The sequence below is a fragment of the Microcaecilia unicolor genome, chromosome 9, assembly GCF_901765095.1.
Source record: "Microcaecilia unicolor chromosome 9, aMicUni1.1, whole genome shotgun sequence".
Lineage (NCBI taxonomy): Eukaryota > Metazoa > Chordata > Amphibia > Gymnophiona > Siphonopidae > Microcaecilia > Microcaecilia unicolor.
In genome coordinates this window covers 217,242,621-217,253,567 of record NC_044039.1, presented here as the reverse complement: position 1 = coordinate 217,253,567, position 10,947 = coordinate 217,242,621, and the positions used below count along the sequence as shown (strand labels likewise).

General features: G+C 42.5%; 1 long non-coding RNA gene across 1 annotated transcript; it reads right to left on the bottom strand.

Moving 5' to 3' along the window:
- Positions 1-3,564: 3,564 nt before the first annotated feature.
- Positions 3,565-10,650, bottom strand: LOC115477485. Its single transcript, XR_003943336.1, has 3 exons — positions 10,482-10,650; positions 7,008-7,136; positions 3,565-4,170 (listed from the first exon to the last, which is right to left on the bottom strand). It is a non-coding gene; the product is annotated as an uncharacterized LOC115477485 (long non-coding RNA).
- Positions 10,651-10,947: the final 297 nt, after the last annotated feature.

Below are 10,947 nucleotides of genomic sequence, written 5' to 3'. Positions count from 1 at the left end.
TTGCTGGGTTCAGGAATTTAAGTAGGGTATGCCTTTTTGAACAGAGTGACTTTCAGGCCCTTAAGGCTGCAGCACCCAGCTGTCAGGACCTATTGTTTTAAGTTTAGCTGGTCTTTACTGACCTCCATGGAAGCTACTATCTTAGGCAACTGCCTTGTCTTTAATGGTTAGGTTGACCCTGGATATGGAGGCAATTATATGCAAAGGAGATCTAAGCTTACAGCCCATATGGTGAACATATATTACAACACAGCAGTAAACTCCTCAAATTATCAATATGCCCCAAATCTTGGCTCTGTAGTTTCCTCCTTAGGTTTCCCTTTTTTTTTTTTTTTTTTTTTTTAGTACAACATACATTTTACAGAGCTTCTACAGATTTTGGTGGACGAGAGAGAGGCCCATAGTAAAAGTGGCTATATTAAGAGTTCCTGCTAGAGTCTAATCCTCACATCATGCTGTATTTATACTTTATATTACAAGTATGATTTTTGTACTGGAAAGTAGTTTGGTAAAACTTCCGAACGTTTCTCTTCCTAAGGAGGAAATTCTAGAATGGGGCACCTCGCTTTTGGTGCTCACAGGCTGTGTGATGAAAGCTTTTTCTATAATGAACCTGGGCACCTATGTTTCATTACAGAATACTAGCATAACCCTGTATTGGTAGGTGTAACAGTTAAGTACCTGCAGTTACATCTGGCTAGTGTAAAGTATAAAAGCCTAAATGTGGCAGATATGTACAAAAAAAATTTGAGATTATTCACTGAGTGAGCCAATAGGACTCTGCCCCTTTCCCTTAAAAATACTCCCTCAATCAGAACCACCTTAAACCCTACAGTTCCACCTAAAGAGGAAATGACATAAGGGTGGAAATACAGAAAATACTGGACAATTTTCAGCACAGTTAACAAAAAGTAATGGTAACTGAGCTGAAAAAAAGCTAAGCTAACCCAAGAGTTAGAGAATGTGTGGTAAAGGCGTAGCGTTACTTTTTTTTCTTTATAGTGGAGAAAGACCTCAATAGTCACCGTTAGGCAACAATGTGCAAAATGCACTCAATGCCAACGTTGTTTTGACTCCGTTTTAATCACTGGACAAAAAACTCCACTTGTATGTAAAGGCTACTAGTGGAGGTTGCTTTACCCTATATCAAAATCATGATGCTAAACTATCAACCAAAAAAATGCTGTTACTTAGCTTAATCATTAATGCCCAACGGGGCTCACCGTTTCACTATACATTGTTGCTATATTTCACTGGCGCTTTTCTGATAGCTTGCATAGTCTAAATTCAAGTCATTTAATGCTAACCATGAATCACAGTGTTGAGCACTTTAGAAAATTGATTACAAAAAAAAGAAGTTTATGTATCCCGATGATAGAGACTAATCAACGGCAAATATACCCATTAACCTAAAACCTTGAGTCAAGGTTTGAGGGATTTTATTATTAAAATTACAACACACAGTAGTGGATTTTTATATAGTGTCACCTTTTGTTTGTATAGATTTACCACACCATTTTGTAGTATCAGAGTCTCTGGATGCCTTGCACGACTATCACCCTGGTCAGGCCTGGGGCCTCCAGGGACATTTTCCTGAGGGGCTAGAGACATTCCCTTTTCCTGGTGTCCTGAGTGGTGCAGAACAGGAAAAGTGAATTTATCACTCTTTCAAAAAGTACAAAAGACCAGGGGACATGCAATTAAGTTAAATGGAAATACTTTAAAAACAAATAGGAGGAATTTCTTTTTTCCAAAGAATAGTCAAGCTCTGGAACTCATTGCCGGAGGATGTGATAACAGCATTTAGCATAAATGGGTTTAAAAGAAAAAAAAAAAAAAAAAAAAGTGGTTTGGACAAGTTCTTGGAGGAAAAGTCCATAGTCAGTTATTGAGATGGTCATGGGGGAAGCCACTGCTTTCCCTTGAATTGGTAGTATGGAATGTTGCTACTATTTGGATTTCTTCCAGGTACTTGTGACCTGGATTAGCCACTGTTGGAAGCAAGATTGGTCTGACCCAGTATAGCTGGTCTGACCAAAGTATGGCTGTTATCGCATCCTACTTATCCTTGGAGAAATTATATTCTGTAATTAGATGGGAGTACATAGACGCCCTATCCATGCTCTACCCATGTGTATGTTCACCCTGCAAATAAATGCTATGTAAGTGGGTATCTGTAGAATAGCATTTGAAAGAGCCAGTATTCTACACAGTTATGTGAGCAATTGTAGGCACCTAGATTATAAAACTTTTGCATGTCTTGAAAGGAAAGAAATACAAAAAGGAGACCCTGGTTATACAAGTGATTAGTTTTTTTTGTTTTATTTTTTTTAATAGGCTGCTATCACTACTTGAAAGACTACTGAGCCTCATAACTAGAGACCTGCTATGTGAAGCCATCACGAGGGAGAAAGTTTCTGTATACACCGGTAGCACAAACTATATTTTTTCTTCCCACAATTTTCATTATCGGAAAAGTTAGAAAATTACTTTCTTCTCTGCAGCCTCCCTTTCACAGGGGATAGCTCTGATCTCCAGTGACAGTCTCCTTTGTTACTATTCAGTTACGTCAAGGATTGTGATTTCAGTTGTTAGCAAACAAGTTATCTTTCACTTTCAGATGGACAAATTGACATGTGCAAGATATAGTATGTCTGAAGTACACACAGGCACTGCCTCAACCTCCCAGTTCAACATTCTCCACCCTTACCAGACTCTGGAAATTCCTGATACTGGTCCTTATGGCTCTCAATTTTTAGGATAACCAAATATGCCTCATAGATCACAAGTTTAATGACTACAGAGTGCAGATGTCTTGAAAAGCAGACCAACTGGCAGCTCACAAGGACCAGAGCTGGGACTTACCGTCTTACATCACTGACTTGCTGTACTACAGTGCACACGACCTATATTCCTATGAGGAAATACTACTTTGCCATTTTTTTTAAAAATGCATACGTAGAGTGGAAGATATTTTACTTTTTTTTCCCCCACCCTATCCTGCTATTATAGAAAGTGAATTTTTCTTTTTAAACACATTCTTGCTTTTTTGACAGACTTTCAACCCCAGGGTCTCAACTATGAGCTGGGGATGGTCTCTTCTGGCTGATATTGATAATCTAATACAATATTGATTTTGTTTGGGGGGGGGGGGTATTAATGTCCTACTATCCAACTCCATTGGCCTTAGCCAAGTCAATTCTGTTTTATCTCCAGCTATTTTAACCACTCTTTATAGTCTTCTGAACTTCAGAAAAAACTCAATCCTCTCCTGGACTCTGGCAAAAAAAAAATTCACCTGTCCACTACAGCTCCTCTGTACGCAAGCTGTTCTCATGGTACGCCCGCTACAGAAATGCCTTGCGAGACTGATGACATTTCACCTTGGCAGAAGCAACATTTCTTCATGGACTGGTTACTTTAGCAGAGCTACAGAAGGCAGCGACTGCAAACATGTAAAATGCTGAAACAACCAGCTACAACAAAATAAAAGAATGGAATAAGAGACCCTGCATCAGCTACGCACTGGCTGACTTAATTTTTCTTAGACCAAAACACAGCATCTGGTCTCAGGAAGTCTTTTATTTGATTTGACATGGTTGATCAGTTCCCATGGGCTGTAAACGAAGCCCGCACAAACAGAAAATCCAAAGACCCTTGCACTCTGGAAGAGAAGGGCTGTGCAAGGTAACCACACAGGCGTTGCTTGCAAAACTGCACACACGTTTCATTGAAGAATTAGAAAAGCCAGTGAACAGTCTCATTCCAACACATTGCTGAAAAATTCAGCATAGTCTCATTAAGAAGTACGTATTTTTGACCTGATAAAGGCATCTAACCAAGCAGCAGAATGAACTGAAGGAGTTTTTTTCTCCCTCATGAAGACCTGGGAATTGTTCATCCTAAATCAGCAGGACCATAATGATCTGGGAAGGGGAATTCAGTTTCTCACTGCTGCTGGGGCTCGTGCTGCTGTTGTTCTGGCTGAGGCTCTTGGTGTGCTTGAGCTGGATGCTGAACCTGGGCTGCTGGCCGGGGGACTACCTGGTGTTGTCTCTGCCTGTAGGCTATCACAGTACCTAGTAGCAATGCAATGATGGTCATGAGGTACAAGTCCCATTCAGGCCCCAGAAGTTGGTCCATATCAACCTGGGAGAAGATATCCTTCACCTGAAAAGAAGAATGTAATAAGGTTAGCAGCAATCTGCTCCGCTCAAAATGCCATAATTCTGGGTACTGGTTGTGAAGTTTTTTTTTTTTTTTGGCTTTCAGTTTTCTCCTGATCATTGGGTTACTGTAGTTCCAAAGGAAAAGTGAGTTATAAATGAGAAATAATTAAAGAGCAATCCCTGCCCTTGCAAGTCACCTGAGGGTTTTCCCCCAATTATGCAGGACCTCCTCATTTAGCCTAGACAACAGTTCTTGGGTTCTTCTGGAACCAGCTACTCATGAAGCCCAGAGTTGGCCATTACAATGCTGCCATTGTACAGTGGCTGAGGCATATTTTAAAAGATTTATCGCCTTCTGATTACATTGGAAACTGCTCAAAAGAGTCATGTGTGCCACCTCTAACCTCCACAATCTGACCAGAAGCTGATAAAACTAAACCTGCATCCTTTGAACATAAGCAGGGCTGGAGGAGGTGTGTGTGTGTATCAGGGGTGGGAGAAGGAGGGATGCTGCATGGGCAGGTTAGAAGAGGGATCATTGCTGACATGTAGTAGGATATTGTTGGATGTAGGGTGGGGAGGGAAGGAGAGATGCAGCACAGCAGGGGTGAAGGATAAAAAAAAAGAAGTGTTGGAGGAAGGAGAAGTGTTGGACATGGGGGTGGAGGGAGAAAGAAATGCTGCATTGGGGGGGGGGGGGGGTGGTGGGGTGGGGGTGGGGGGGGGGGGGAGATGTTAGACTTGGGATGCAAGGGTGAGAGATGGTGGACAATGGAACAGATAGGAAGAGGAAAAAGAGGGAATGATGTTGAACATGAGGGTGGAGGAGAAGGAAGGAGAGATGCTGCACAGGAGGGGAAAGGAGGGAGATGTTGGATCCAGGGGTAGAAGAGAGAGGGAGAAATACTGGAGTATGGGAGGAGGCGGAAAGAGGGCGAAATGCTTGCCCCCAGGGGAAGGGGCAAGATTGAAAGAGAAGGGACATGAAGATGCTGGAAGGTGTGGGGCAAGGAGAAAGAGGAAGCTAATGCTGGGCTAGAAGGGTTGGAAGGAGGAAGACACGGATGATGGAACCATGTGGGAGGGGTAAGGAAATGAACAAGAGGAGGAAAGTGATTACAGGGGGTAGAAATATGATAATGGGGAGCAGATTGAAGATGGAAGGGAATGGAAGACTGGGGAAGGATCGAGATGGGGGAATAGGAGAGCTAGTGGGTGGAAGGAGATGGAAACCTGATAGGCATCTGAAAAGTAAAAAGGAAAGGGGTTAGAGGGTGAAATCTTGGTGGACAGAGAAGGAAAGAAAAAAAAAAAAAAAAAAAAAAGGAAAGGGCTAAAATGGAAAGATCAATGTCCGAGGAAAGTGTCGTGAGGGAATGCAATGAGAGTGGAGAAAAGAAATGAAGCAGCTTATGAAAAGAATTAACAGAAGACAGGAAGGGTGAAGAGAGGAACCAGAACCAAAATGGAAAAAAAGTGACCAAAGGAAAAAAGGCATTTTATTTTGAATTTAACTGAAATATGTTAGCTTGTTGAAACGTGCATAGCAGATGTCATTTAATTGTGTTCAGTAGAAAACGAGACATTTCTCCACTGTTGCAGTATGTGGCAAGGTTCCAAGTTCAGTTTTTGCATACAAATTTTTATTTCTAATTTGTGATCCCTTGGTAAGGGTCTGTCAGTGTGATTGTTAATGGTAGGTGAGAAGACTGGAGGGAAGGCAGTGAAGAGAGGGAACTGGGGGGGGGGGGGGGGGGGGTGCTTTATTTTCTATCCAGGGCCCTAGCATGTCTAACCACTAGTTCCCGACCCTTGCTGTAGCTGGTGGGGGATCTCCCAAGCTCCATGAGCTGAGACCTCATCTGAAGTCAGCCAAAACTCCCTTCTACTAAGGTTTGCAGATGGTGGCGCATCCTTGAACCACTGAATTAAGCCAGGCTGCCGACTGCACAAAGCCAAATCAGGAGGCGCGATGGGGGAGGGACATCCCTGAGGCTTGCTCAAGTACCTCCATGGGCCTCAGCAACTAAAAGTAACACTGCAGTGACAACCCCCCCCCCCCCCCCCCCAACACTGATTTCACAAATTTTTTTTTTTAAATCTCCGGAAGAGAGAGGAAAAAAAAAAAAAAAGGAAAATAGTAAGGACTGAAGGGATTCACCACTTGTCTGGAGTCTACTGAAACCATCTTTAGCTAGCCAGGCTCTTATGAGAGTTGGGCGTTCTCAGGCTCCCACCTGCTGGAAGGCATGAACAATGCAAATATACATTCTGATATTCATAACATGGAGTTCCCTTACAGTAGCATGTTGATCTCTATATAAAAATATTTTTCTCAGTAGCCCAAGAAGTCCACAGGAGAGGCAACAAAAGATACAGGACACAAAGACCAGCTATTTATAACGGTGTCTAGGCAGGGAAGACGATTTCATATATGAACCTACGTGCTTTTATACAATACACCACCAGAAAGTAGATTTAAAACTGCCTAACTATGCAAAATTACATGCAGATTTTACAGCACAGGCTTGTACTTTGCAATCAGGACCACCATGCAACATACACACTATGCATTGCTACCATATACTTACCAAATTGCATAAGAGTGGGTTCACAAAGTGCCTACTTCTGTTCATAAAATACTGTTTTATAATAAAGGCTTAAGTTACCCCCACAGTGGAGAGAACAAAGTTTACAGTAATTGAGGATCAACAGCCCATCATTGAAAAGTAAGCCTGGGCTCATTAAGGGCAGAACGTTTGGCAGGGAAGCATTTATGCTCAGTGTCTCTGGAAAGCAGGAGAGATGCAGGGATTCATTACTTTCACCATTACTCACATTGGTATTATGTACGTATTGCAGGGAGTAAACCATTCCAAGTTTACAAAGCGCCAGAAAGACAGGAACCTGGGCATCTGGGCTGGCTTCAGCTGCCTATGTCATAGTAGCGTTGGCAAGGTGGATATCCTGCAGTGATAGAATTACAAGAGAGTCAGTCAATACCCAGATATAACAAGATTTGAGTGCTGACTTCTCAAAATCAAACTACACAATTACAAAATAAGATCACTGATATTCCAATAAAAGACATTATCCAACCCATTCACAAACAGTAGCATGTCAATCGTTCGCTTCCAGCTTTACAGTCCTCTGTCTTATTTGTGAAATCAGTAGAGAAATGTGGTAAAGCATAATCATGCTCAATGTTCTTCATACTGCCTGCATACCTACAAAGTCCAGTGGAGGAGTAGCCCTAGGGGTTAGTGCAGCAGACTGATCCTGGGAGACCGGGTTCGATTCCCACTGCAGCTCCTTGTGACTCTGGGCAAGTCACTTCACCCTCCATTGCCCCTGGTACAAATAAAGTACCTGAATATATTTGTAAAACCGCTTTGAATGTTTCGTTTGCAACAACCTCAGAACAGGCGATATATCAAGTCCCATTTCCCTTTCCCTATTTAAGATTCCAGATGAAATGTTGCTACTATTGGAGATTCTACAGGAATGTTGGCTATTCCACTAGTCCACATTCCATGTACAAGGCATCGCTGCAGGCTTCTGTTTCTGTGAGTCTGACGTCAGACTCACATAAGCAGAAGCCTGCGCGGCCACATTGGTGATCTGCAAGGGCCGACTTCTACATGGAATGTTGCTAGTGGAGGAGTAGCCTAGTGGTTAGTGCAGTGGATTTAGATCCTGGGGAACTGAGTTCGATTCCCACTGCAGCTCCTTGTGACTCTAGGCAAGTCACTTAACCCTCCATTGCCCCTGGTACAAAATAAGTACCTGAATATATGTAAACTGATTTGGATGTAGTTGTAAAAACCTCAGAAAGGTGGTATATCAAGTCCCATTTCCCTTTCCCTATTTGAGATTCTACATGGGAATGTTGCTACTATTGGAGATTCTAGATGGAATGTTGCTATTCCACTAGCAACATTCCATGTAGAAGCCTGTGCTTGCAGATCACCAACGCAGCCGTGCAGGCTTCTGTTTCTGTGAGTCTGACGTCAGACTCACAGAAACAGAAGCCTGTGCGGCCGCGTTGCTGATCTGCAAGGGCAGGCTACTAGTGCAGTGGACTTTCTGGGGAACTGAGTTCAATTCCCACTGCAGCTCCTTGTGATTCTGGGCAAGTCACTTAACCCTCCATTGCCCCTGGTACAAAATAAGTACCTGAATATGTAAACCGCTTTGAACGTAGTTGCAAAAACCTCAGAAAGGCGGTATATCAAGTCCCATTTCCCCTTCCCCTATGTAGTTTTACTTTGAAAATTGCCCAACACACACTCGCACTTTTTTTTGGACTAAAGCTTGGGTGCTTGGATTATAAAATATAAGAAGTCCATGTGTTGTAGCAAAGCCGACACCCTAACTCTACTGCTAGGAATATTTCCCTGCCTACAGGGTGGCTAATTTTCAGACAGCTGATTAAGTGGGTAAAATTTTTACACTGGAAATTACTAAATGTGGAGCCAGCCTGGTGGCATGACCTGGATTCAATTCCTACCTTAGGCCATCTGCTGCCCAAACTGTCATTGATGCTGTTCTAGCCGAGGCTTGTGTGCTTGAGCTGGTCAGACCCTGGGTCGTCACCTGGAGGAACTACCTAGAGTTGTCTGTTGCCCATGGGCCAAGACTATCACTACAATTATTGGTTGTTTGAAGGAGATGCAACATAGTGGAAAAATTCCTAGGTAGATGCAATGAAGGTTAGAAGAAAAGGAGTCCAGAGCCAGCTCTGATTAAGCTAGAAGCTCAAGGGAGCATAAGAACATTAATAGCCACACTGGGTCAGACCAATGGTTCATCTAGCCCAGTATTTTGCTTCTAGCAGTGGCCAATCCAGGTCACAAGTACCTGGCAAAAACAATTAATAGCACCATTCCCAGGGCAAGTTACCTCAACAGACTATGGACTTTTCCTCCAGGAACTTGTCAAACTTTTTAAACCCAGATATACTAACTGCTAACTATTCTTAGAGTGAAAAAAATATTTTCTCCTGTTTTACAAGTATTGCCATACAATTAAATGACCCCGGTCTTTGTACTTTTTGAATGAGTGAAAAAAACAGATTCACTTCCATCCGCTCTACACCCCCCGTGATTTTATAAACCTCTATCATATTTCCCCCCCCCCCCCCCCCCCCCCCCCCCCCTCAGCCGTCTCTTTCCCAAGCTGAAGAGCCCTAACCTCTTTAGCCTTTTCTCACATGGGAGCAGTTCCATCCCCTCTAATCATTCTGGTTGCTTTTCTTTGAACTTTTTTTTTGAGATATGGAGAACTGAACGCAATACTCAAGGTGATGTCACACCATGGAGTGTAGAGGCAATATTTTTGATCATATTTTGCATCCCTCTCCTAATAATTCCTAGCATCCAGTTTGCTTTATTGGCTGCTGTCGCACACTGGGCAGATGTCAGCATATTGACTAAAATGACACGCCTTTCTTGAATGCTGATTCCTAAGGTGGACCCTAGCATCAGAAAACTATAACTTGGATTATTCTACCTAATGTGCATCAGTTTGCAATTGTCCACATTAAATTTCATCTGCCATTTGGATACCCAGTCTGTCTTCCTGGAATTCTTCGTAATACGCATGTGTTTTTACAAGTTTGAACAAGTTTCATGCCATCTGCAAGTTTAACCACCTCACTTGCCATTCCAATTTCCAGATCGTTTATAAAATGTTAAATACTAGCAGTCCCAGTACAAAGCCCTGTGGCAGTCCACTATTCACCTCCTTCATTGAGAGAAATGGCTATTTAACCATAACCCTCTGTTTTCTGTCCCAACAACAATTCCTAACCCACATTAAGACATTAACACGTGAGAGACTTGAGAAAATTAAGGAGTCATAGGATAGGAGGCAATTTGTCAAAAGGTATCTGAAAATCTAGATACACTACATCAACCGGCTCACCTTTATCCACGCCTTCAAAGAAATGAATTGGTGAGGCAAGACCTCCCTTGGCTGAATCCATGCCGACAGTCCCAATTAAACCATATTTGTCTACGTGTTTTGTAATTTTATTCTTTGTAACAGTTCAATATTCTGCCCGGCACTGAAGTCAGGCTTACTGGTTTGTGATTTCCTGATCACCCTGGGAACCCTTAAAAAAAAAAAAAAAAAAAAAAAAAAATCCGTACCACATTGGCCACCCTCCAGTCTTCAGGTATTATTTTAACAACCGGTTACAGATCACTAGCAGCAGATCAGCAATTCATCCCCGTCCCTTGATGAAATCTCTCCTAAATCAAAATTTCAGTCAGTGTTCTGAGTTCCCCCTCCCCCCGCAGTTCTACTCACCTGCTTGATGCCCAGTCCCTTCTCGTGCATGTATCCCAGGTTAAACATTGCCTGAGCACTGTGCTGCTGCTCTGACGCCATTCGATAATGAATAAATGCAGTCTCGTAGTCCACATCAGTACCAAAGCCATAGAAGTGGTAATCCCCAAGCTTGATTCTGGCTACCATGTAACCTATTTAAAGAACAAGGCAGTCTTGAAATATACGTTTCAAAATGTGTACAAAAAAGTCTAAAGCTACAATTTAGGATGCAGTAACTTCACTAGCCTCTTGCCTTCAACTATAGTTCAACAGACTACATACAATGTGTTTCTGTATTACACCATGCTTAACTCTTCCTTCACCCCTTAGCGGTCTCTTTCTAGTTGATCCTAAATATAGGATACCTTTATAACGTGTTAAAGACTATAGTCCCCCATTATAGTGGGAATTACTAAACTGTTAAAAAGCAGCAGCTCCCTAGAGT